Here is a 25,508-nt window from a genome sequence, read left to right as displayed (position 1 = left end):
AGATGAAAACCTTTTTCTCTCTCTGTTTCAAGAACTGGAATTAGGAAAGAAATTGAGGAGTGAAGTCATGCATCTGAATCCACCGTGAGGTTTTTTATTTTCCTCTTAGGAAATGAAAACAATAGTGAAATCTCAGTAATTTATAGCTTCAGCACACAGTAAGCACAGTGGCCCAAAACTCCTGCTCTGGAATCAGACAGATGGGTGGCTCGGGTCTTTCCCTGGCCAGCTCACCTTTCCCAGCCTCTGCTTCTCTTGCTCTCCTATCGGAACATGACTACCTTCCTCAGAGGGCTGCTGGGAGGAGAAATGAGCCAGTGCAGGAAAAGGGCTCAGCACATGAATGGCATTTAGCAAGAGCTTAATAAATAACAGTGATGGTCGTGAAGATGATGATACAACGTTTGTCAGGCATGAGTGTTTCAAAACTTTCCATTCATGTCTGAAGAGGAAAACTCAGAGGTGAAAAACCAAGCCATTTAAACATTTTAAGTTTTATACCCCTGGGAGATAGAAGCAGAAGCAGCCATCCGGTTGGGGGAGGGGAGAGTCAGGGCCCTTCAGTGTTACAGCCTCACTCTGTTCCTTGACTTTGCTCCTGAGCGCCTTCCAGGTCTGAAGGTCCCACCCCAGTGCTGACAAGAGGGTCTCTATGTCTAAGATAGTGTTGTATGTTGGTTATGTGACAGGTCCACCAGCCTCAGACATAATAGTAATGGCATTGTTCATTATACTTGTCCTCTGTGAAACCTCACAGGATGGGGGTAAGCTAGTTGACATAAAGTTAGTAATGTGGACTAACTGCTGGGATATATGAAAAGTAAGGTTCACAGCAAGATCCCCACAGTTCTGCCGTATACGGGGAGAGGCAACAGAGACTAGCTCAGACAGAGGCACAGAGACAACTTGGATAAGATAATGGTCCTTTCACCTGGCAGCTATCCAGCCCCCAAATAGCTTTTGTATCCAGCCCAAAAATAAGATCACATGAGAGAGGAGAAAGAAATACACAAGTGCCTGTCCTTGGGCTTTCCGTGGGTACACCAGCATCAGTCGCACTGGTGGGGGGCCCCGGAGAGGGTGGCCTCCCAGTGCACTGGCTGCCTCCCTCCCCTGGCTCTCCTGGGCTGGGAAAACAACCTGTATCAGGGCGGGTGTGGTGTGTGCTTTGCACTCAGCTCTTCTCTCAGGACTCCCTTGAGCTCCATTCACACCAGAGAGGGAGCAGGAGAGAGAGGACAGGCGGAACCAACAGCCTCAACTCCAGGGGAATAAGGGCATCGCCTCCTTTTGGTGAAGGACACTCCCTTCTGATGGAGAATGGGAACTCCCTTCCTCCTGCAGCGGCCTGCCTGCAGCACTCCCGTTAGGTCACTGTGGACACTGTAGGCTGCTGTGGCTGCCTCGCCCCAGAAAGAAAGTGCCCCAGAGCCAAAGCAAAGAGGTGAGTGCATCCGTTTCGTTTCTCTGAGGGGCTCATGACTACAGACTTCGTGCTCGGGTCCAGCATGAATGCTCTCCCCTGCCCCTCTTCTTCCTCTTCTCCTCCCTGATCTGGGTCTCTGGCAGACTTGAGTCTGTGTGATGGATGCTAGCTTAAAATACCTGTACTCTCTTCTCTCATTTTGAGGCTAATATGCTCCCAGAAAGAACAGGGTAGGTCCAGTTCTTAGCGGGGAAGTGAGAAATGATTCCCACCACGTGAATTATGTTTGCTGAGATCCAAGAAGATGTTTTCCAAGAAACCATTAGACAAATCCCATTGCAGTCGAGTTCATCTTAGTTTTAAAAAGCGCTGTATGAAATGGGAAACAAAAGGAGGCCGGCTCATTCCTTATTATTGGACAAAAGGGAAAAAAAAACAACCCACAAGGGAGATGTGCAGATCTTCCTCTCTCCTCATTCCTTCCACACCTTTTCCTGACTTCTTAGAACCCTGTAAAATATACTTAACAGATCCCAGAACTCATTTCTTTGGTTGAGAACAAGAGGGATAAAACGCAGGGTTTGGGGAGAATTGCTCTGTAAGCCGAGTCGAGGGACAAAGAAGACAAGGCGATTTTGCAGTCTCGGCTTCCCCTCCCAAGCACATGACATGTACTTGTGCCTGTCTGGGGATGTGTACAGATGTCGCCATCACTAGCAAATGCGTACCACTGACCCTTGTTACACACCATGCCACCCCCTGACTATGGACTACAAATACCTATGCTAAGAAGAAGCCCACAAAACGTAGGTGGGAGCAAGACACTCCAACAAAGCAGGATTCTTTTAGCGACAATAGACTGAAACCCGGTTTGAAGAGACTTGTGCCAAAAGAAGGAAATTTGTTTGCTTGTGTAACTGAAAAGGCTGTGGTATGGTGGGATCCAGGTGCCCAGATGGTAGCATCCCAACTCTGTCTCTCTCCGTTTCTTGGCTCTGCATCCCCGTGTCATTGTATCCCAAGAAGACTCACCTAAGGCAGTGGCAAGATGGCCACCAGCAACTCCAGGCTGACACCCTAATGGCAAAGCCACCCTCTAGAAGAACAGGCATGTCCTTTTCCCAAGAGTCTAGAGTCTCAGAGTCACATCTCACTGAACCAGTGTGGGCACTGTGACCATCCTTGCCATGGGGTATAGCCATCCCCACCCAAACCACACAGACTGGAAGGAATGAAGGGCTGGGTCCCCAAAGATAACCAAGGTGCTAGTCCTAGAGGAGGGGCCTGGACACAATGCTTGCCACTGTGCATTGCTATTTTTGTGATGGTCTGGATGAAGACTTAAAACTTCTCCAACATCACTTCTCCTCTCTCTTATAGTCCACAAAAATCAGTGACAGAAAGTCTCATACTAAGGATAGTTATTAGTAGAAGTGACTGAAAGACCCCATGGCATCTCATTCCTAGAGAGACCCCACATAGTGCAAAAGAAACCAGAAGGCTTTTCTCGGGCTCAGTGCCCAGACGACCCATCATGACGAGACCCACCTAGGCCCCCAACCTTGCCTGTGTGCAGACAGATCTCCCCTCCTCGGTCCCCTGTCCTTGTCCACCTGTGTCTCCCTCTGCTCTGTGGATGTGAACCCACCCTGCCTTTCAAGGGCCAGCCTCAGTGCTGCCTCCCCCGAGGCCTTCCCTCGCTCGTCGAGCCTTTCTGCAATCTCGCACCCTGTAAAAAACTTGAATTTTACATTCCTGGGGGAAACTGGATTTTATCCCTAGCCCTCTCTGTGGTGTCTGACACATAGCAAGTGCCAAGTGACCAATAGAAACCCAGCTTCCCTAAATACCTGAGAGAGGATGGCTAGGTTATGTGAAGTCCTAATTTCTGATTTTTAAAAGTAATGTAATAATTATAGCAAACATTAATTGAGCTCTAGCTGTATGCTGCAGCCTCAGAGGCATCATCTCAGGTAACCTTCACGATGACCCTACAAGGCAAATATTGGCATTATCCCTCATTTAACATATGGGGAAACTGAGGCTCATAGAATTAACTTACTTGTCCCTTAAGTGGTGACATGGGAGTTAGAACCCAGGCGTGCCTGCCATCTCATTTCCTATTAAATTTGGCATTTACATACTTATCAGGGGAGCTTCTGGCTGCCTGATTTTCAAGACCAAGGAACACCGTTAGCTGGTCAAAGAGCATGAGTAAGCTTGGGTGTTTTGGACCCACCTTCTGCCACTTGGGGCTCCGAGTGCCTCTACAGGGGGGTCCTTATTAGTTTGTACCCAGGGGCAAAGAGACACTTGCCTACCCCAAAGCCACAAAGGTCAGGGGAGCATGGATTTCACAAAAGGAGATGCCTCTGGGGCCCTGAAGAGGGAGGTACTTTTGAGGAAATGTTAGCTGAAAGTGGGTTTTAGAATTTCAACTTGCCCTTTGGGCTGTCCATCATTGGGCAGATGGCCCTGACGTTTCTACCCTCACAGGGTAGCTCGCAGGATTTGGAAAGCCACAAAATCTGATCTCAAAGGAAACCAAAACGTTGAGACTATGGTGAGTATTTTTTTGGACTACCTATGCCTCTAACAACCAGCCACGGGCCTCTTGTCTGATGCTGTCACCTCTGATGCCAGCGAGGCCCTTGGTTTGAGGGTATGCAGTTTCCGTGACACACACTGACCTATTCATATGGGTCAGCATATTCTCAAGAGCAGATCCTATTTGATTTAGGCCATTAATCCTCACAAGGTCCTGCAGGAGGGCCAGAGACCTGGTGCCTTCACAAGTGAGGCACGGCAAGACTGATCAGGTCCCAGATTACCTAGAAGCAGAGAAGGGCCTAGCCTGGGGGTAACAGAGCTCTGAGGTCTTAGGATCCAAGCCTGCTCGCTTCTCTGTGAGTTTACTGTAAAAAAAAAAAAAAAATTAAAACCAAAAGAATTATACAGGCTAAGTAGAACTCTTTGGGTAAGTCTTTCAGAGGAAAACCACTGTCAGACCCAACAGAAATGAAAATATATGTTCTCACAAAAACTATACATGTCCATGGCAGCATCATTCATCACAGTCCAAACAGGGAAACAAGCCAAAAGTCCATTCACCGATGAATGGATAAGTAAAATGTGGCATATCCACACAATGAAATATTACTCAGCGATAAAAAGGAATGAAGTGCTGAAACATGCTGTAACACCGATGAACCTCAGAGACATTATGCTTTTGAAGGGAAAGAAACCCATACTGTATGATTTAATTTCTACGAAACGGCCATAACAGGCAATTCTACAGAGACAGAAAGTACATTGGTGGTTGCCTAGGCCTGGCAGGAACACGGTGTGGGGAGTACTTGCTAATGAGTATGGGGTTTCTTTTTGGGGATGACAAAACTGTTCTAAAATTAGCGGTGATGGCTGCACAACCACGTGAATACATTGAAACCATTTAATTGTTTACTTTAAATGAGTGAACTATACAGTATGTGAATTATATTCTCAAAGTTGTTTAAAAACCCAACCATGGCTAATCAAATCATGAACCCAGTGACGGCTTCCCTGAAGGATGTGGCCTCACCCCATCTGCTCTGATAAGCTTAGGTCTTCTCCCACATTGCTCGGCCACAGACCACCCAGACAATCCAAGTGGAAAGAATACAGATGGGAAAAACGGGATCCTTAGATTTCTCCACAGAGTCTAAGCTGGGAGGATTTCTGCTCCCCTCTTTCCTGTGTGGATTATTCAAAATGTTATGGAAGCGATCTCACTACTCTCTTTTCATTTCTGGGTTTCAAGTCCTGCTCCAAAAAGCATTCTCCCTTCTAAGATTATAAATCTTACTGGGGCTCTGAGTGCCTCTACAGGAGGGTCCTTATTAGTTTGTACCTTATTTAAAATAAATAATAAGATTATTAATCTTATTAATTCATATTTTCCTCTAAGGTTTGTCTTCTTACATTTAACTTTCTGATTCCTCAGGAATTTAAATACTAAACTAAGGATCCACGTTGTTTTTGGTTTTTTTTTTTTTTTTTTTTTTTAATTTTTTTTTTTTTCAACGTTTATTTATTTTTGGGACAGAGAGAGACAGAGCATGAACGGGGGAGGGGCAGAGAGAGAGGGAGACACAGAATTGGAAACAGGCTCCAGGCTCTGAGCCATCAGCCCAGAGCCTGACGCGGGGCTCGAACTCACGGGCTGCGAGATCGTGACCTGGCTGAAGTCGGACGCTTAACCGACTGCGCCACCCAGGCGCCCCTGTTTTTGGTTTTTTGCAACATAGACAATTCACAAATCAGGAGTTCTGAATTTTGACTTGGGGTATCTTTTAACTTCCAGGAATTAAACACAAAAAAGGTGTGTGTGTGTGTGTGTGTGTGTGTGTGTTCAGGAAAAGGGTTACAGATCTTGTCAGATTCTCAGGGGTTTTGTGACTCACAGGAAAACCACTGGACTCCCTACATTTCATAACCTGGGGTCCAGGTGGACTATGTATGTATGTTCCAAAGCACGAGGCAGAATCCAAGCCAAGGGGACAATTATTAAACAACTACAGGGGAGGCCTGAGCGATTACTTCTGGGCAAAATTCTCCATCACATGTCAAGTGAGAGTCATCCCACCTTTTGTTCTCATGGTTTACTGAGGCAGAGAACAAGATGGGACTCCCATGGATCTCCCAGGGCCTATAAAACGTTACGTTTTTATTCATCTGCTGACAAATCGGTGGAGCTAATAAATCATGTTCTAAAAGTAGCTGACAAAACTTGGACCCTCTTGTCACAAAGAACTTGAGGAGACTTACAGACATAAATATAAGTAAATAATGAGGTGGAAAAGCCATGACAAAGAAGGTGGCAGTCCCTCAGGTGCACACGCATACATTCATGTGACAAATACATATGGCACACCCACCGTGGGCCAGGCACTGTCGAGACTGAGGGTTCTCAGAGTTTGGTTCCTGGACGCAGTTTCACCATCATCTGGGAACTTGCTAGCCGTGCACATTTCCAGGCCCACTCCAGACCTCCTGAATTAGAAGCTTTGGAGTTGGGGCCCAGCAATCTGTGTTTTAATCAACCTCCACGTGATTCCGACGCATATCCAAGCTTGAGAACCACTGGTCTAGACTCTGAGGATGTAATGGTGAAAAGACAGATGAAATCCCTGCTTTCCTCATGGAGTTTATATTCCAGTGTGTGTGGCAGAGGGGCCAGGAAACAAACCAGTAAACAGCTAACTGAATATCATAATGGTCCATGGCAGTAAGGTCTGTGAACGAAAAGAAAGCAGGAGGATGTGAAGAACAGTGATAGGGGCTGATTTAGAGCAGGTGGTCAGGGAGAAGGTGGTCTGAAATGAGACAAGAATGATAAGCAAGAGCTTGCCATACAAAGAGGGGCAGAAAACAAATGTGTACACCTCAGGAAGCAGGAGTAGTAGGGGCAAAGGTCCTGAGGTAGGACCACGTTTGGCCTAGATGAGTAGTATGACTGCAACAAATGACCAAGCAGTTCATAGGAGGTGGACTTAAGGAAGCGGTTGGTGATAGCAAGCTTAGCTTTCATTCTTAGAGCAAGTCAAAGGCCCTGGACAGTTGTGAACAAACAGGTATATGATCTGATTTATCTTTTAGCAGGATCCCTCTGGAATGAACTATAGAGAGTAAGTTGGGTAGAAGCAGGGAAATCAGCTAGGAGGATTTTGCAATAGCCCAGGAACACTGGTGCTTGGACGGACTACACCAATGTGCAAAGATTCATTACTAAGTGAAAAGCAAACAACCATGCAGGACATTGCTCGTAAATTGTTTTTGAGCATATACACATTCAGGTGTATGAAGCCGTTTCCCCACTAAAGGGTCCAGGAAAAAAAAAGTTAATAGTGGTTATCTTTGGGGAGAGGGCTTAATGGGGTCATTTTATACCCTTCTGTACATTGTGCATGTCGCCGTGTGTGCAAAGCATTACTTTTATTTAAAAATAAAATATGTTAAAATAAAAATTTAAAAATTGAGACAAAGGAAAACATAAAATAGAAGAGGCAGTGGATGATCAATATCACAGAGAAGAAGAAGCCCACCCCTCATGGGTTAGTCCCTTCCAAGTACAATCCCCAGAAGAAGCCAGAGAGCCAGGCTGACCCTGGGGTGAGCTCCTGTTCTTGGATTACCATAGGATCAGGTGACTGCCCCCTTGAGAACCACCGGGCCCTGTTTCTGTCCTGCAGCTCTGTGACGTTTGTGGCTTTCAGGTCTCCTCAGGCAACTAATACAATTTCCTGTAAACATCTGCGGCATTTCCCTATGCCCTGTGTGTCAAATCCCTCCCCTCCGTCATCCTGGCAGTTGGTTCGCCATGAGGCCAGCATGCCCTTCATTTAATTGCATGATTTGGCATAAACAGAAGGAAATACTTTGCTAGGGGAGAGCGTATAGTGCAGCATCTGATTTCTCCTGTCAGCTGATTAGGATTTGTTGTGTCCCAACAAGGTCAAATGGAATTAGAAAGAAAATGCAGTGTGTCTGGTGTGTGTTTCAAATAACTGCATCATTTATGGAAACAGGATGAACGAATGGGGAAATTTTAAAGCCAATACTGACTGTCAGCTTCAAGATTCAAGGCACAAGAAGCCATTGCTTCTATGTTATGCCCAGAGAGAGAGAGAGAATAGTTGCTGGGGGCATTTTGAATTCTGCTGATTCTATCTATCATGCTTTGGTTCCACTCTCATGTTGGGGCAATTAAAAAGTGATGTCTGCTTCTCAGAGGCCCCAAGCACAGAATAAGTCAAGGCATGGAAATGCCACATTCTACTTTTAGCACTCTTCTAAGGCTCTTATAAGAGGTTTAGAGCCACGTTCTGTGATAGCAACTGCTGAAGCGCTCCATTGTGAATCAATCTCTTAGGATGTGGAAAGAAAAATCTCACTTCCAGAAGCAGCCACAGCATTTCAGGTGTGGATGACTCTGGCCATGGCCACACCTCTGTGGATAAAACTACAAGGCTTCTACCAGGATTTCTGTTGGTCTTGCAAATCTGTCATGTTCTTCCTTTCACAGACCCACCCCCTGCAGTGTTAGTAGGCCTGCACATAGGGTGTTTTTTTTTTAATGTTTATTTATTTATTTTGAGAGAGAGAGACCACAAGCAGGGGAGAGGGGCAGAGGGAGAGACAGAGAATCCCAAGCAGGCTCCATGTTCAACACGGAGCCTGATATGGGGTTTGATCTGCCGACCCTGAGATCGTGACCTGAGCCGAAATTGAGAGTTGGACACTTAACCGACGGAGCCCCCCAGGCATCCCCCTGCAGATAGGTTTTAATCATTGCAGAAACGGCTTTAAATATGGTCTAAGAGCTTTGAGGGAAGGTATGTTTCTGTTACATGACCTGCATAGGATCTAGAGTATTATGGATGCTTAATGAACAGCCTCAACAGCTATTATTTCCTGGCCCAGAGCTGGAGGGCTATTCTGAGGCCAGACCTTCAGACAAGGCAATCTCCAAGTCTCTTCCCAGGCTAAATAATAGGCCAGAAAGCATTAACATTATCATGTCTCATGACTCAAAACATCCAAATGTATATTATTTAAGAGACAAATTTAGACGCTTGATATGAAAGTTGAAATAAATGTGGAATTTGGGGGATATTAAAGTGAAACTTTTAAAAATTCAATATTGAGGGGAATTATATTACAGTAAATACTCTAAGGAACTGAGGATTCATTATTTCCCAGTATTTGGACAGTAACATTGCTGAATATCAGATATGCAGTAAAGAAATTAGTTTAGGGGCGCCCAGGTGGCTCAGTCTATTAGGCATCCGACTTTGGCTCAGGTCATGATCTCATGGTTCATGAGTTCAAGCCCCACATCGGACTCTGTGCTGACAACTCAGAGCCTGGAGCCTTCTTCAGATTCTGTGTCTCCCTCTCTCTGCCCCTCCCTCGCTTGCACTCTGTCTCTCTCTTGAAGATAAATAAACATTAAAGAAAGAAAGAAAGAAAGAAAGAACTTTATATCAGTAGCTAGGGATTATCTTTGTGGAAAATCCTTGTAGGTTTTTTTTTAACAGCAGTTCACAACTGGATAGAATGGAGAAATAACACTAAAATAATGACTTACACTTGTGTTACCCGTTTTCAAGGTGCTTTCACACATTTTGGCACACTGGATGGTCCCATTACTCCTGTTGGCTTGCAGGGAAGATGCGGTTAGCAGTCTCATCCATCTCCTTTAGGAAGGATGGAATGGGAACCCGGCCGAGCTGCACAGGAAGGGTCAACCACACAGTGTGGGCAGGTTCAAGGGCATGACCCTGAGCTAGGGACACCTGCTTTTAGTCACAGCAAAGGCTTTTATTAGGGGATGCACGCTGGGTGAGACCCTGAGCCGCATCTCTGTCCTGAGAATTTTTAGTTAGCTATTTAATGGGTTTAATTTCCTAATTTACTGTTTCCTAACCTTAAGATCTATCTTTCCATGTGGTTGAAAGTTAACATGCACACTGGAGGTAGCATAATAATTCTCCAATATTGAGAAGACGATTATCCGAAATATTTTTATCTTTCTGTGCTTCAGAAGGTCCTTTGGAATTGTGCAGACACTCAGGAAGATTATTATTTTTGAAAGCAAATTATGAGTACCTTTGAATACGTAGACATGGCAGCTCACAGAGGTTCCAATTAATAAAATTTGGTGAAATCATTTTTTTTTTCTGTACTTTTCAAGTCCCTTTCAGGAGAGCCGTGGCTTATCCATCCTGTTCCAGGGAGGCTCATCTCCTCAAAAGGCACAAAAACGGCTCCCTGGATGCCACATGATGCCTTTGGAGAGAGGCTCCCACCTCCACCTTCCAAGGGGAGGTGGAGACCAGAGAGCATTATTTTTTTTTAATGTTTTTGTTTTTGTTTTGAGAGAGAAAGAGAGAAAGAGTGAGGAGGGGAGGGACAGAAAGAGAGGGAGACACGGAATCCAAAGCAGGCTCCAGGCTCTGACCTGTCAGCACAGAGCCCGAGATGGGGCTTGAACCCACAAACTGAGAGATCATGATCTGGGCCAAAGTCGGATGCTCAACTGACTGAGCCACCCAGGTGCCCCCAGAGAGCATATTTCTAGTTCTCACAGGTCAATCCGTACCTGTCTATCTGAATCATCAGGCGGGCCGGCTGGGACAAACATTCATGCATACAAACACATACCTCCCAGGCTTCCAATGCCTACATAAGGAGTAGAGACCTTCTTCAGTTATAGGAAACTATTCATCATGTTTCCATTTAGTCTCTTCAAAGATACCTCCTGATCCACATCCTTTTAATCCAATTTCCAGCTTCATTCCCTACCTGCCAGCCAAAGAGTTATTTGTACAGGCAGCTTCCTCCCTTCCTCACCCTGTCCCGGCCAGCGGCATGAAGATGATGCCTGTGGTCCTTTAATGAAATCCCCGCCCCTGGAGCTGGGCTCACCTGAAGATTCATTAGCCCGGTTCAGCAGTGACAGGCTTGACCACTGGTCAGGAACGACAGAAATACTCGCTCCACAGCCCCATCCAGCCCTAGCCTGGACGGCCATTGCCTTGGATGGCTTTGCAACATGCCCGTTGCAAGGCTTGGCCCTAAGAATGGCACAAACAGACACACACACACTCTGCCACACGCAGACACCTACACCCTGCGCAGGGATGCCAGATGACAGAACAGAAAAGGACTCTTTCATCCGGCAGCCTTCTGATTCCAGAGGAGCGTCTCTGAGCCACGACCTGCTGTTTCCCTGGTGACTGAGGCTTCCAAATAAACAGGATTCTGCTCAGACAGGCCAGTAGTCCATTCGGCTCAGCCATTTGCCCCAAGACAAACCACGTTAAAATAACACCCAGGATAGCTGCCGTCTGCCGTCTCTGCCTCCCTTCCCTGCTGGCCAATAGCTCTGCCTGCTGCTGGCTGTCCAGAGTTGGGGGCACTTAGAGCTCTGTGTGTGTCCCTGTGGGTGGGGTCAGTGCGGGCTACAGTCTACAGGCAGGTCCCCTCTGCTGATAAACAAGGTCAGAGAGAGACCCAGAGGCTGGCATTCTCAGCTCCCCAGCCTGCCTCCCTGCTTCCCACACGGCCCTGCGGGACTGGTAGCCGGCTCTGTGGCATGGTGTCTGGAGGCAGACCAGCAACCTGATGTGCATGCCACGGCCCGTCCCCTCTCCCCACACAGAGCTGCAGTAACCGAGAAGTTCAGAGAGCCGGCGTGGGGCTGCTGGGAAAGCAGCCGCAGCACAGTGACAGTGACACGGAGCAGACGACACCCAGTGGATTTCCGTGTTGCCCTTGGACGAAGAGGCACAGTCCTCAGCCTACAAGGTTTTCAGGTAAGAATCTGAGTCTCCGTTTCGGGGAGGAAAGAGCAGGTTGTGTGCAGAGCTGAGGGCGTGCGTATGTGTGTGTGTCCAAGTGCAAGGATAATATTACATGGAGAGGGGGGAAAAAACGGGAAGACTGAAGGCAGTGGGATGTTTTAAGCAGATACCACTGGAACCAGTTCCCCGGCAAGTGGATCCCCAGAGGCTCGCCATCCAGAGGCTCGCCTCTGGCTGGGTTGTTTAATCCATGGTGCTGGCCGCTCTGGGCAGAGGCTTCGCCCGTGGCACAGGCATGTAAAAATAGCACCTAGACTTCAGAGACTATAAAAACGATCCTGCACCATGCTGCCCCAGCACCTTTATTCCTCCACTGCTGGGCCGATGAGGACTGGAGGGGGCGGAATGTCCTCATTTACTGAAGCGCTGGATACAGCCCCTTCGCTTCCGCAGAAGCCAAAATCGGTGGCTTTAGTAAGTCTGGAGGGCGTGAGCCCTCTGTGTCACACTCACCCTCTTGGGGAACCTGGACATTCAGCTGCCTCGGGAAGGCTGTTCACTGAGCACCTCAGACTTTATCCAAATTTTGATACAAAAGTCGGGCTGAAATACAGGATTAGCCGAATGTGATACGATAGGCGGCTATTCGGATGGCCCCGTGGCTCACCTGGACTGTTCCTTACCTTCCTTCTGATCTTTGAATATCACACGCTCATCTCAGTGCCCCTGCAGACTGGCACTGGAGGAGAAGGTGCGGGAATGGCTAGCCACATCCACGTCACTATTACATGCCCAAAGTGTGCAAGGCTTCTAGAGAAGAACACTTGAAAAATTCAGACCTCCAGGTCTGGGGGAGAATTTAGGCATCAAGTGCCCATTTTTCAGAGACCCAAGAGGAACTCACCTTATCTGGGCACTGGGGTCTAAGAGCTCCCTGCGTGACTCAGCAGAATGTAAACATTCAGTGCTTTCTCTAGCTGCTTTAACCACTGCGCCGCCCCCTCCCCCCCCCCAACCTCCCCACACACTCTTCTGCATTCTTTTTCTGCTTTGGCACTTTCCCTTTCATTCCCTACAGAGATGTGATTGTTTATGATGTAGTTCTGCAAACAGCGGTGGGAGAGGCGAGCATCCGCCGGAGGACGACCGGGGCTTTGTGTGAGGCTCAGCCAGTCCTGATGGTGGCAAAGGGTTGAAAAGAAATAAGCCCGCTTTGCAAAGTGGTGTCCAGTGAAGGGCTGGCCGGCTGTTTACTGGGACTGTCTGGGTGAATGAGTGTGGATTTTGGTGGAGACTGTGATTCACAGTCACAAATTCCCTTTTCCTTTGTTTTCTTTGTGTTGGTCATTGAGGGCTTCTGAGGAAATTCCCCTTTTCAGATTGTGTATCTGAAGGCACGATCATCAAAGGTGCTGCTGAGGGCAGCTGGTGAGCACTGGAGGCTTTCTTCTGTTGACCCTGCCTTTGCTAGTATGAGTAAATGGCTTTGCAGATGAAGTCCTTGATCAAAGGCCAAACTGATACACAAATAATGAAGGGAGAAAAACAGAGTTTCTTGTAAACTCTCTCCCAGATCGGCTTGCCTGGTTCCGAAAAGGATTTAAGGAAGCGCTATGAGGTTGCTTAAGTGGTTTGACGTCATAGGCCAGTAGCATCAACCACGATGATGATGCTTTTAGTGGTGAGGGTGGATGGCATTTTAGGCTCCACCTACACTAAGTGAAGGGATGCCTGACCCAGGATGAAGAGTGTGCTCGCTCGCCTGGCTCACATGCGTTCTGTGGATGCTAGTAAACCGTGGAGGATCACGGAGCTGCCAGGCCTGCTGGGCCACCCTCTAGGAGTGAGGGACGGTACAGAGTGTAAGGCATTCCCCATCCACCTTATCAAAGGGTGTTGCTTGGCCAACGCAATGCTCCTTGAGTTAAGCTGCTGGAAAAGCAATCTGTCATGGGTGCCGCAGGCATACCCGGTTTTAGGTAAATCTAATGCCTACACGTGAAACGAATTATAGGTGAATGAAGATTTTTTTCCCCCCTGTTTTTCACTAATCAACACATGCTCACGGAGTACTGACAAGGGGTCCCATCTCAAGGTACAACTGGATTGAGCCCACTCAGCCACAGAAAAGGGAGGGCACCTACCTGGGGGGGGGGGGCAGGTAACAGACAGTGAGTGTGGACTGACAGGATGTCCAACTCAGCTGGGAGGCAGGGTCCAAGGTATGGGAACAAGGGCAAGCATCCAGGCCAGTGGTCTACAGAGAGAGAAGAGGAAGGAAGGGAATATGAAGTGTCTGATTCCTAAATATTCCGAATTAAGAGAGGCAGCCTAATATAGTGGTCAAGTGCATAGATCCTGCAGCGGGGCTCCCTGGGGTTCAGATTCAGACTGTGCCATTTATTAATCCTGTGGCTTTGTGCCTCAGTTTCCGCATCTGTAAAATGGGGTAAAAAAGTACCAACCTTGTCGCTGAAAGGCTCAAATGAGTCATGCTCTTAGTGCCTGGTTTATAGTAACTACAATGTATTTGCTATTATTATTATTAGTGAAAGGTGAGTTCTGAACATGCTGTACACAAGTCCTTTTGTTCCAAAGTCCAAAGTGACACTTTATGTTTCCTGTGCCCTTACTATGTGCCGGGTACCCGACTTGGCTTTATGTATCTGACCTTGCTGAATTCTCATAACAACCCTGGGAAGTAGGAATTGAGGCTTGCTGGGCTGGGCCATTTGCCGAAGTTCACGCAGTCACCAAGTGACAGAGCCACATGTCATACCCAGGCTGTGCTCCCACCTGATTTGCCATGTATGTTTTATCGGATCACTGGAGGGATCCTAAGAGGCAGGTGGAATTTGGTGACAGGAATTCACGACAGGTGATATTTGAAGACCTAGGAAAGTAGGCCAGGATTTGGAAACTCTCCTAAGAAAGGCAGACCCCAGGGGGTGCCTGGGTGGCTCAGTCGGTTAAGCATCTGATTTCAGCTCATGCCATGATCCGTGATCTCATGGTTTGTGGGTTCGAGCCCCACATCAGACTGTGCCAACAGCTCAAAGCCTGGAGCCTGCTTCGGATTCTGTGTGTGTGTGTGTGTGTGTGTGTGTGTCTGCTCCGCCCCCATTCACACTCTATCTCTCTCTCTCAAAAATAAATAAACGTTTTTTAAAAAATTTAAAAAAAGAAAGAAAGAAAGGCAGACCCCAGCTTGGCCCACAGTCAGACTTTCCACTTTGAGGACCTATGGCTTTTGAGACCAGGTCTTCAGGAACAAGACACGAATGCAGTCACGGGGGAACAAGAGGGGCCTCAGGTTTTCCTGAACCAGTCAGTGGATGATGCCCAAGAAGAGAGGAAATGGTGCCTGACGACAGCACAGAGGCAAAGGCACAAGCCTGCTGGGCCAGCACCCCGCTTCAACTCTGCAGGCCTGAGGTCAGAGGTCAGCTTGAGCTCAGCTTGACGTCAAGACTGGGTGACTCCAGTCATAGAGAGAGAAGGGATGGGCCATCCAGAACTTGGTGTCTGTAAAAGACTCGATCTGCCGGTGCAACCCCTCTAAGGAGAACGTTTAAAATGCGACAGAGATTTGTTTTCTGCATAACTGCTCACGACCTCTGACTTTGTCCAAGGAATGCTAGTGGTGGGGACAGGCGTGAGGAGCAAGCCCCTCTTGCACCAGAGCTGTACAGGTGTGGGGGGGGAGACCTCAGACAAGACTCCCCTCTGTCTCTCCAGGACCTGTAGTTTGCAAACAAATGTGCATAAGAATCACAGGGGAGCTTGTTTAAAAAAATCAGGTACCCAGGTCCAGCCCACCGAAGTCCCGACTTAGCCAGGTTCCGGAGGGACCCACGATTTTGCATTTCCTGGGTAGGACCCAGGTGATTCCATCTTTGGTCCACAGGGGACAGTTGAGGAAACCCAAGTCTGACCATTATTCTGGTTCTTTTCCCTTCATTGCTGTGAATGAGAACACAGAGTCATTTGGTCTGAGTCAGGGACAAGTGGCCTCTTCCTTGTCATCCCCTCCTTCCTGAATTACCGTCTTCCTCGGACTAGCCCTCCACGTGTTGCAACATCCACGACAGTGTCCACACTGCACGCCGAGTTGTTATGTGCCAGGCACAGGGCCAACCCCTTCATGCTATTCCCTTACTCAACCCTCATAACCACCCCATAAGTTAGGTGCAATTATTATCCACCTTTTACAAGTGAGGGGAAAGCCCTCACTGCTAGGAAGTGGCCGATCTGGGGTATGAACTCTGGACAAGCAGATTACCAGAGCACCATCATGGAACCTCCTATCAGCGGAGTTTTACCTGTTGGTCACTAGAGCCTTCCCTTCTCGCTCTTGGGTACCTTTCTCTGGTTCACGTTCCTCTCTGGTCCGCTTCCATTCCCAGGCCCCCGTGTAACTTCCTCAGAAGATGATGCGGCCCTGTGCTCCCCTACTTTTTTCTCATTCAATCAATCAGAAAGGGCTGGGGCAATGGGCAGGTGGAAGGCAGGTGTTAGGAGCTGAACTACGTCCTCTCCTTAAATTCACATGTTGAAGTCCTAACCTGCAGAGTATCAGAATGTGACCTTATTTGGAGACGCCTTTACAGAGGATATCAAGTTTAAATGATGTCATTAGGGTGGGCCCTAATGCCAGCATGACTGACATCCTTATAAAATGGGGAAATTGGGACAGAAAGACATACCTAGAGGGAAGATGGCATGAAGACACAGGGAAAAGAAGGTCATCTACAAGTCATGGAGAGAGGCCTGGAACAACGCTTCTCCTCCCAGCTCTCAGAAGGAACCAGCCCTGCTGATACCCTGACCTTGGACTTCTGGCCTCCAGAACTGTGAGCCAATACACTTCTGTTGTTTAAGCCACCAGTCTGTGGTACTTGTTGGGGGAGCCCTGGAAAACTACTATGGTGGGAGCCTAGGTTCACCCCCAGGTCCTGAGTTTGGAGTGATCTAGTTTGAGGCCAACACATCCTACCAAGTTATGACAACTTTCTCGTCTCTTTAACTCAGGAGTCAACTTCTGTTGACTTTAAACAGTGTTCATGGGACTCACAGATAGTGTAAGTCCCAGGAAGGAGGAAGGAATGAGCAGCAAGGATGACAAGGGGAGGAGAGAGGAGGGAAGGGAAAGTAAAGAAATAAAGAGGCAGCCGGATAAAGAGGACAGAGAATGGGGACTGGGAGGGGGGTTACTTGAGGGTCACTAGTGCCTTCACCTCAGGTTCGTTCACCTCATTTGTGAGCTACTGCCAGTGTGCCAGGGAGCATGCTAGACACTGGGGCTGTGATACAGCCTGCAACGGACGGTTCCCGCCTTCCTGAAAGCTAGAGGCTAGAGAGGGACACGGACTCAATCACGCAGTAATTCTCCTGCGTGTCTCAGGAAAGCATATGCAGTACCGGACCCAGTCACGGGGTCTGGAAAGGTTTTGGTGAGTTCGTGACGCTTGGGTTGAGATGTAGGGGATGGGCAAGCGTCCACTGGGTGAGGGATGAGTGTTTCAGACCGAGGGAAAATACTGCAAAGGTCACACAGTGTGAGGAAGTGCGGCATTGCCAAGGGGCGGAGGAAAGGCCAGTATGGCTGGAAGAAGGAAGGGAAGAATGAAGGTAGGGAAGAAGGGGGACGGGTCAGAGAGCGAGGCCCAGGAGGGGGCCAGACCATGGCAGCTGGGTTGACAGTTTGGGTCCTTCAAGTGAGAACCACAGAAGGCCAGAGAAGGAAGGAATCCTGGATACGGCAAACTCCTTTCAACAAAGGGAATGCTGGGATAGAGACGTCAAAGGCATGCTTTAGCAGTGGGTCTTTCCAAAAGCAAGACATCAGACTTTTTGAGTTCACAAACTTGGGGTTGGCTGCTTCGCCTCTAGGGAATGAAGTTCTAGCCATTGTCGACCCTCAACAGAGCACATTCTAGGTGTTTGTCAAGGCTCCATTGGGAAGGGTCAAACAGGGACAGTTCTGTCCTGTCAACGGTTAATGAGCCAGCTTGGCAGCTCGGACAGGTTGGCCGGGCAGCCCCCCATTTGGCAACACTTGGAGGACACAGGGGGGCCTCCGAATATAACCCGTCTGCTTGCTGTACTTTGCCTGAAGGTGCAGGAGCAGGCATGCATTCCAGAGGCAAATTATTCAGTGGGGGCTGTGGAGAATGGCAGAGATTCCGGTTATGAAGGGGAAAGAGGTAAGGGCAGGGAGCCCAGAGAGACCGCTGAGGGCACTAGGGGTGCAAGTGGGCAGAGAAGCATCTGAAAGGAGCAGTGCAAAGGACCTGATGCCAAATGCTGCCTCAGTGGTGAGCTCACGGGAGGGGCAAGATGGGCCCGCAGCCGGCGAGTTCCCACTTGGGTGGTGCCTGAGCACCCCACTACCACACGCACGCCATTTCCATCGCTGGGAAACTTCTTGTCAGTGCCAGGTATCGTTGGCGTAATGCACTCAGGAGCCCCCATGTAAAAGTGAACGCAACGCCTTTGCCAGAAGCCCCGCCTGCCACAAAAAGAACTCTCTTCCTTTTTCTTCCTGGAGAGGGGCTGGATCTGGCTAAGCAAGGATGAGTTGTGGGGGCAAGCGGGACACACTTTGGAAAAGAGAGGTGATTTTCAGGAAGGTGAGTAAGCAGCCCAAGGCCTCTTGGGGAGCAGGATCCCCTGACTCTGCTCCTCTTCCCTTTCCCACCCACTCGAGCCCCACTGGCCTCTTTTCTGTTCCTCTGAGGTTCCATGTCCTCACCAGCCTCTTGGACATTGTGACTGCTGTTCCATCCGCCTGGAATGCTCTACCTTGTTCGTTTGTTTTTTTTAATGTTTACTTATTTATTTATTTTGAGAGAGAGAGAGACGGGGGGGGGGGGGAAGAGAGTGAGTGAGCATGAGCAGGGGAGAGGCAGAGACAGAGGGAGGGAGAGAATCCCAGGCAAGCTCGGCACTGTCAGCCCAGAGCCCAACCCAGGGCTCAAACCCGTGAACCGAGATATCATGACTTGAGCCGAAGTCGGAGGCTTACCCCACTGAGCCACCAGGTGCCCCAACCTGTTCTTCACATAGCAGATCTTTTCATCCTTGGGCCTCACCTCTCTCAGCAACTCCCCCAAAGAGGCTTCCTTTCCTGTCTCTATCATGGGACTTGCCTCAGTCTGTATTTATCTTGTCAACTTTTTAAACACTTGCTATTGTCTGGAACGTGAGCCTCACAAGGGCAGGATCTCATCCATCTTGTTTCGTGCTGTATCCCTGGGACAGAGCCTAGCCACAGAGGTGCTCAGTAAATATTGGCCCAATGAATGAATGAGTGACTCATAGATTCTTGGATTGAGAAATCCAAGGCCCAGGACAGAAGTGGGATCTCCCACTCTCTGCTGCTTCTCACAGTTCTAGAAAAGGGTGCACCACATGTGAAAGCAAAGCTGACAAGTTTGTGCCTAGGGCCTGTGACCCTGACTTAGGGGACCACACCCCTCATGGACCCCAGGCCATATGCCACCTACTCTGGCTTAGCCAGCTTACTCTCAGATCTTCAGAGAACTCACTTTGGTTGCCTGGAAAAATCCAGCTTAGTGGTATTATTCATGCTTAGAGATGAATAACTTCTTTTGGCTGATGGGCATCAAAGGGAAACAAGTGATGTCAGGCACCTAGAAGGGAGACATCGATCTGGCGTGTTCCGGGCTTCGCACCCATGGGGGCAGATGGACCAGAGCATCTCTGCCTTTGCCATCGGTCTGATGGGAACACAAGCAGTCTGCGTTGATTAATCAATGTGTGCAAAGTGCTGCACCAATACCTCTGGGGACATAAAGAGCCTCTAGAAAACAAGACTCTTCTTTTACTTCCTCAGAATCTCTGTGAGAGTTTAGAAATGGCAACTGTGGGAGAGCGGAGATGAAGGCTCCAGTCATTCCCTGGAGCCCACACAGAGCAAGTCTGCAGCCCGAGAACATTCCCCTGGTTCAGAGTCACGGGCTGAGTCGGCCCAGGCTTCTTGGCCTTTGGTGATAAGGTGTTTAAGTTGCAGGAGCAAAGGCAAAATCTCCACCCAGTTGGCCAAAAAACCCTGCTGCCATTTTCCCTGGCTGGTCCTGAATGTCTTTGCTGAGGGCTCTGGAAGCAGAGTCCTAACTTCCTTGGAAAGAGAACTAACATGGAAGCCCAAGACTCTTGTCATTATTTCATTATTTCAGGGTGACAGTCAGTGGTGCATAATGGTAGGGTAGCAAAATGGCCAACAGCATGGTCTCTGGCGCAAGACCGGGTATGAATTTTGGCTCTGACCCTCAATAGCTACGTGGCCCTGGCCAAGTTACTGTAAAATAGAGAGAATAGGGGCACCTATTTCCTCAGGTTGTGGCCAGAAGAAGTCCATACTGGGTTCCGTTATCAGCACTAGGGGCTGCTGTCTCACAGGGCTGCCCTAAGACTTCAGTGAGACAGTACATGTAAAGCCCCAAAAATGTTTCAGTATGCAACACACAGCACAGTATTTGCCCAATAAAATATTAATTATTGCTACCAACAGGTTTGCAGTCTGGCTAATGCTTTTTTGGAAGCCTTCATAAGAATGTATTTGATGTTAAAAAATAGTCCTGGGGCACGAAGGTGGTCACCTGCTGTCCTGCTGTTCCTCCATCAGCTTTTTTTGTCGCAAGGGGCAATTATCACCCTGTGCTTTCTCAGCACTTAAAAGCCTCAGGTCAGGAAACTAGAACTAGCCGAGAAAGCAACAGACCCCTTACAGAGCTGAAGCATGGAACAGACACAGGCCATTTGTTCAGCAGTTTTAGGCTGAGGGCGTTTCCAACAAACAATTAAAGAAGGAGTCAACCCCAGCAGGCTCCTTCTGCTCAACCCACAAAAGGGCTTTGGGATTCCCACGCACAGACAGGCACGGGGTTTCTCAGGGCACAGACTACTCAGAAATGCTGCTCAAGGGCCCTGGCCCGGGGCTTTGAGCTTAAATCATTTGAAAATCAACTACAGGGATGAAAGGGACAGTCTGCAGGAGGCTGGCCTGCACTGGATCTTGCATTCGGGCTGTCCAGTACTCCGCCCCTCCCTCCGGAGTGACCTTGGGTACGGAACTGGTCCTTTTTAGACTTTGGGTTCCTTCTCTACAAGAGCTGCCTCTGGAGAGTGGCTTGGAGGTTAAGCATGGTGTGCAAAGCTCCAGCTGTCTCTCTCCATACCGGTTCCTCTGTGGCCCTCTTGACCATCACATAGCTGTGGATATGGAAAAAACCCAGTGGTGATCAATGTTGTAAAGGCTTGCAAATATTTGCTTGCACCAGGTGACCATGAGCGCATCACTTGGCTGTTGGAGCAGCATAGAGAGATGGATTATGGGAAGGGGTCCAGGCCACAGTCTGAAGGAGGGGATGTTGGCAGCCCCCACACTCAGCTCGGCCCATCCTTGCACCACAGGGACCAGGCAGAGATTATGGATTTTTAGCCTGCTGTTCCCCTGGGTCGTCAGACTTCTCACGAAGGCCTGAAGATTGATGGTCTTCCTTAAAAGAGGTGGACCCCTTCCTGACCCACTCTGACCTTCCCCAGATGCCTCCCCACCTCCCACTAAGGCCCGAGGATTTAACACACAGCTGGTTCAGGGTGGATCCAACTGTAGGCAGTGCACGTGGGGGGAGAGCGTTTCCAAGGCGATGTCCGAGTTGTCTCTAGTGACCCATTGACCTGACCCTCCCCGCCTTACGCTGCCCCAAAACTGAGCTAAGACTTTGGAGGGCGGATACACCTTAGGATGTCTGGCGGGAGCCCTATTATGGTGGGAGGTTCAGATCCCACGCTGGGATGGGCCCTGGGGAAGGTCAGGGGGAGGGTGAGCCAAAGCTGGCTTCATCGCCTCTGTTACCTCCTGGCCTTTCCTTCTTCTACTGGAGAGGCAGTCAGATGTGGGGTGTGGAGGCCCCCGTTTTAGCAACTGTAAAGAACGTCTTGTCGAAAATGTCTCAACATGTCTTGTTGTAGGATGGAAGCATATCCTGAGTGGCCACTTTAAAGTCTTTTTATACTGGAGATCAAGAGAAAGACCTCTGGTGACTAATTAGGAGTCCTACATTCGCCAGACTATTACAGCCCCAAAGTCAGTGTTTCCCCGGAGTCAAGGTCCCTTTCTCTTCCTGGCCAGTCCCACATCCTGCTGGGCCTGCGTTGGCTACTCATGTTTCTCATTATCTCTCCCCCATCCTCTTTAAAGGCTTCTCACTCCACCCAGGGGTTTTATTTTTAAACTTGCACAGTAATGCTAGGGCTGAACAGGACACACTGCCCACATTCACGGGAAACTGGGCTGCCTGGAAAAGCAGCCCCCTTTTCGGAGACTTCCTTCCTCCCTCTCTCCCTCCGTTCCTTTCATCTTCATCGGGCACCTTCTCCATGAGGGGCTCTGCCAGAGAACACAACAACAAAGCGAAAGATCCGGTTCTGCCCTTGGGGCGCTTACATTCTAACAGGGTAGGGAAGACCAGGGATAGACAGACGGAGTATGTAAACACACACCAAATAAGCCAACAAATAAACAAACGAAATAAGTAGAAATTTGTTAAGATCTACTCTATAAAAGGGACATACAAGGCACCGGAACAAGAGAAGCTGTTACAAATTAGGTAGACAGGGAAAGCCTCTCTAAGGTGGTGACGCAGAACAGAAGACCAAAAGAATGAGGGGCGCCATGCATGCAAAGAGTAAAGTGAAGAATATTCTTCTTTGTGGAAGGAAGAAAATGGGGTAAGGCCCTGAGGTGAACAAGTGCTTGGTGTGTTCTAGAATCCAGCAGAAGGCCAGGATACTTCAAGCATCACGGACAGGGGGAAATGGTCAAAGTGGAGAAGTACGCAAAGAACAGATTATGCAGACATGTGGAATCATGCAGAAAGTTGGGGCTTTTTTTCTGAGGGCAGTGGAAAGTCACTGGGGATTAGAATTAGGGGGTGACATGCAATGATTGACTTTTAAGACTCTTATTGGGTCCTGGGTGGAGAGCAGATCTTAAGAGGGGCAGGATAAACAGCAGGGCGTGAGGTAGGAGGCCTCAGAATCATGCAGGAAGGAGATGATGGTGGCTAGTCTGGAGCAAGGCAGTGCCACAGCTAGAAACTTCTTGGAAGAGCCTGCCACTGGACAGTCTCCTTACGAAGAGTCATAAGACAGTATCCCACACTCATAAGACACAACAGAACACTAGGCCCCAAAGGCAAGAGGCAGTCAACATAAGCAGTAGAGTTTAAATATCCTATTGTCTGTCACTAGCCATATGTATTAGGTTTCCAAACCCAATTAAGTAGATCTTTGTTCAACCGTGGCTCCCATGACTTTCTGAAAGGTATAAATGCTCCTGTACACCATGGCAGCTCTCTCTGTCCTTTACAGCTTTGCCTTGGATAGGAGGCCAAATGGCTTTGACCGAGTGATCTCACCTACATGCAAAATTCAAAGGTGACTTTATATGCCTGAATGACTTCAATAGGGGTCTCTTCTGTCCAGGAAAAACATAACTATTTTTACTCTTTGGAAGAAAGTAGATGAGAAACAAAACAGAATGGCAATGGAGACATTCAACAGAGAGTAACAATAGTAGTTATTATCTGGTGTGTACTTCAAGGCACTTTACTTGTAGCAACTCATTTAATCCTCCAAAAGACTGATGAGGTAGGTACCACTCTTGATCCTTTTTGCTGAGAATGGAGATAAGGCTTAGGGGGAAGTGATGTCGGAGTACAAGTGGCAAAGTCAGGGCTCTCAGGCTGGTTGACTCCTATTGGCTGAATGAACTCCTAATGACCAGGGCTCAGGAGCTGTCTGCTTTGTGACTACTGTGTTTTAAAAATTGCATTGAGGGGCGCCTGGGTGGCTCAGTTGGTTAAGCGACCGACTTCAGCTCAGGTCGTGATCTTGCAGTTTGTGAGTTCGAACCCCGCGTTGGGCTCTGTGCTGACAGCTCAGAGCCTGGAGACTGCTTTAGATTCTGTGTCTCCCACTCTCTCTACCCTTCCCCTGCTCACGCTCTGTATCTCTCTGTCTCTTAATAATAAATAAATGTTATGAATAGACACTTCTCTAAAGAAGACATCCGGATGGCCAACAGGCACATGAAAAGATGTTCAGCGTCGCTCCTTATCAGGGAAATACAAATCAAAACCACACTCAGGTATCACCTCACGCCAGTCAGAGTGGCCAAAATGAACAAATCAGGAGACTATAGATGCTGGCGAGGATGTGGAGAAACGGGAACCCTCTTGCACTGTTGGTGGGAATGCAAATTGGTGCAGCTGCTCTGGAAAGCAGTGTGGAGGTTCCTCAGAAAATTAAAAATAGACCTACCCTATGACCCAGCAATAGCACTGCTAGGAATTTATCCAAGGGATACAGGAGTACTGATGCATAGGGGCACTTGTACCCCAATGTTCATAGCAGCACTCTCAACAATAGCCAAATTATGGAAAGAGCCTAAATGTCCATCAACTGATGAATGGATAAAGAAATTGTGGTTTATATACACAATGGAATACTACGTGGCAATGAGAAAAAATGAAATATGGCCTTTTGTAGCAACATGGATGGAACTGGAGAGTGTGATGCTAAGTGAAATAAGCCATACAGAGAAAGACAGATACCATATGGTTTCACTCTTATGTGGATCCTGAGAAACTTAACAGGAACCCATGGGGGAGGGGGAGGAAAAATGAAAAAAAAAAAAAAAAAAAAAAAGAGGTTAGAGTGGGAGAGAGCCAAAGCATAAGAGACTGTTAAAAACTGAGAACAAACTGAGGGTTGATGGGGGGTGGGAGGGAGGAGAGGGTGGGTGATGGGTATTGAGGAGGGCACCTTTTGGGATGAGCACTGGGTGTTGTATGGAAACCAATTTGACAATAAATCTCATATAATAATAATAAAAATAATAATAATAATAAATAAATGTTAAAGAAAAAAATTTTTTTAAATTGCATTGAGGGGTGCCCGGGTGGCTCAGTGGGTTAAGCATCTGACTCTTGATTTTGGCTCAGGTCATTATCTCACAGTTTGTGAGTCTGAGCCCTCTGGTGAGGGCTCTGCCCTGATAGTGCAAATCCTGCTTGTGATTATCTCTCCCCCCCACCCCGTCAATAAATAAATAAACTTTAAAAAAAACACACAATAAAAAACTCCATTGAAAAAGACCTGAAGGAGATCATCCAAAATGTTAGTGAAGCAGGGATATGAGTAGATTTTCTTTTTTGTTATTATTTCTTTTTAAATTTGTTTTAATGTTTATTTATTTTTGAGAGAGAGGGAGACAGAGAGAGAGAGAGAGAATGTGAGCAGGGGAGAGGCAGAGAGAGAGGGAGACACAGAATCTGAAGCAGGCTCCAGGCTCTGAGTTGTCAGCACAGAGCCCAAGGCAGGGCTCAAACCCACGAATCGCGAGATCGTGACCTGAGCCGAAGTGGAACGCTTAATTGACTGAGCCACCCAGGCATCCCTATAATTCTTTTTTAATGTTTGGAATACATAGTGCCTGGTACACAGTGAATACTCAAAAATAATTTATTTACTGAAATTATTGGGTTAATAAGTTACTTAAAAATTACTTTTACATCATTAATATATTTCATTATAGGAAATGTAAGAAATACCGGAAAAAAAATTTACCCATTATCCAGAAAAAATCATTATTAAAATATTGGTAATATTGATGTCCTTCTAGTCCTTTTCCTGTATTTATGTAT

The 25,508-nt window shown here is 47.9% G+C and overlaps 1 protein-coding gene and 2 long non-coding RNA genes across 12 annotated transcripts in view; 1 reads left to right on the top strand and 2 right to left on the bottom strand.

Annotated features, from left to right (window-relative positions):
* The window catches only part of LOC123605408, a 32,425-nt gene extending 24,132 nt beyond the window's left edge, over positions 1–8,293 (bottom strand). For all 4 annotated transcript variants that reach the window (XR_006715760.1, XR_006715754.1, XR_006715758.1 and 1 more), the window contains exons 1-2: positions 6,343–8,293; positions 4,258–4,341 (exon numbers count right to left, since the gene is read on the bottom strand). This is a non-coding gene — a long non-coding RNA (uncharacterized LOC123605408). The remainder of the gene's footprint in view (positions 1–4,257; positions 4,342–6,342) is intronic.
* The window catches only part of FGF1 (fibroblast growth factor 1), a 106,008-nt gene continuing 81,518 nt past the window's right edge, over positions 1,019–25,508 (top strand). The window contains exons 1-2 of one of the 5 annotated variants that reach the window (XM_045492230.1): positions 1,019–1,444; positions 11,631–11,784. The gene's annotated coding sequence lies outside the window, so the exon portion shown is untranslated. Of the gene's footprint in view, positions 1,445–11,414; positions 11,785–25,508 lie in introns of those variants that run through there. The other 4 variants (XM_045492222.1, XM_045492183.1, XM_045492167.1 and 1 more) reach the window with 4 other exon arrangements.
* Positions 11,690–25,508, bottom strand: part of LOC123605402 — a 342,862-nt gene continuing 329,043 nt past the window's right edge. For all 3 annotated transcript variants that reach the window (XR_006715751.1, XR_006715750.1, XR_006715748.1), the window contains exon 7: positions 11,690–14,029. This is a non-coding gene — a long non-coding RNA (uncharacterized LOC123605402). The remainder of the gene's footprint in view (positions 14,030–25,508) is intronic.

This window comes from Leopardus geoffroyi, chromosome A1, assembly GCF_018350155.1.
Source record: "Leopardus geoffroyi isolate Oge1 chromosome A1, O.geoffroyi_Oge1_pat1.0, whole genome shotgun sequence".
NCBI lineage: Eukaryota > Metazoa > Chordata > Mammalia > Carnivora > Felidae > Leopardus > Leopardus geoffroyi.
The sequence above is the reverse complement of the archived record's forward strand: the minus strand, read 5'-3'. Positions and strand labels throughout refer to the sequence as shown.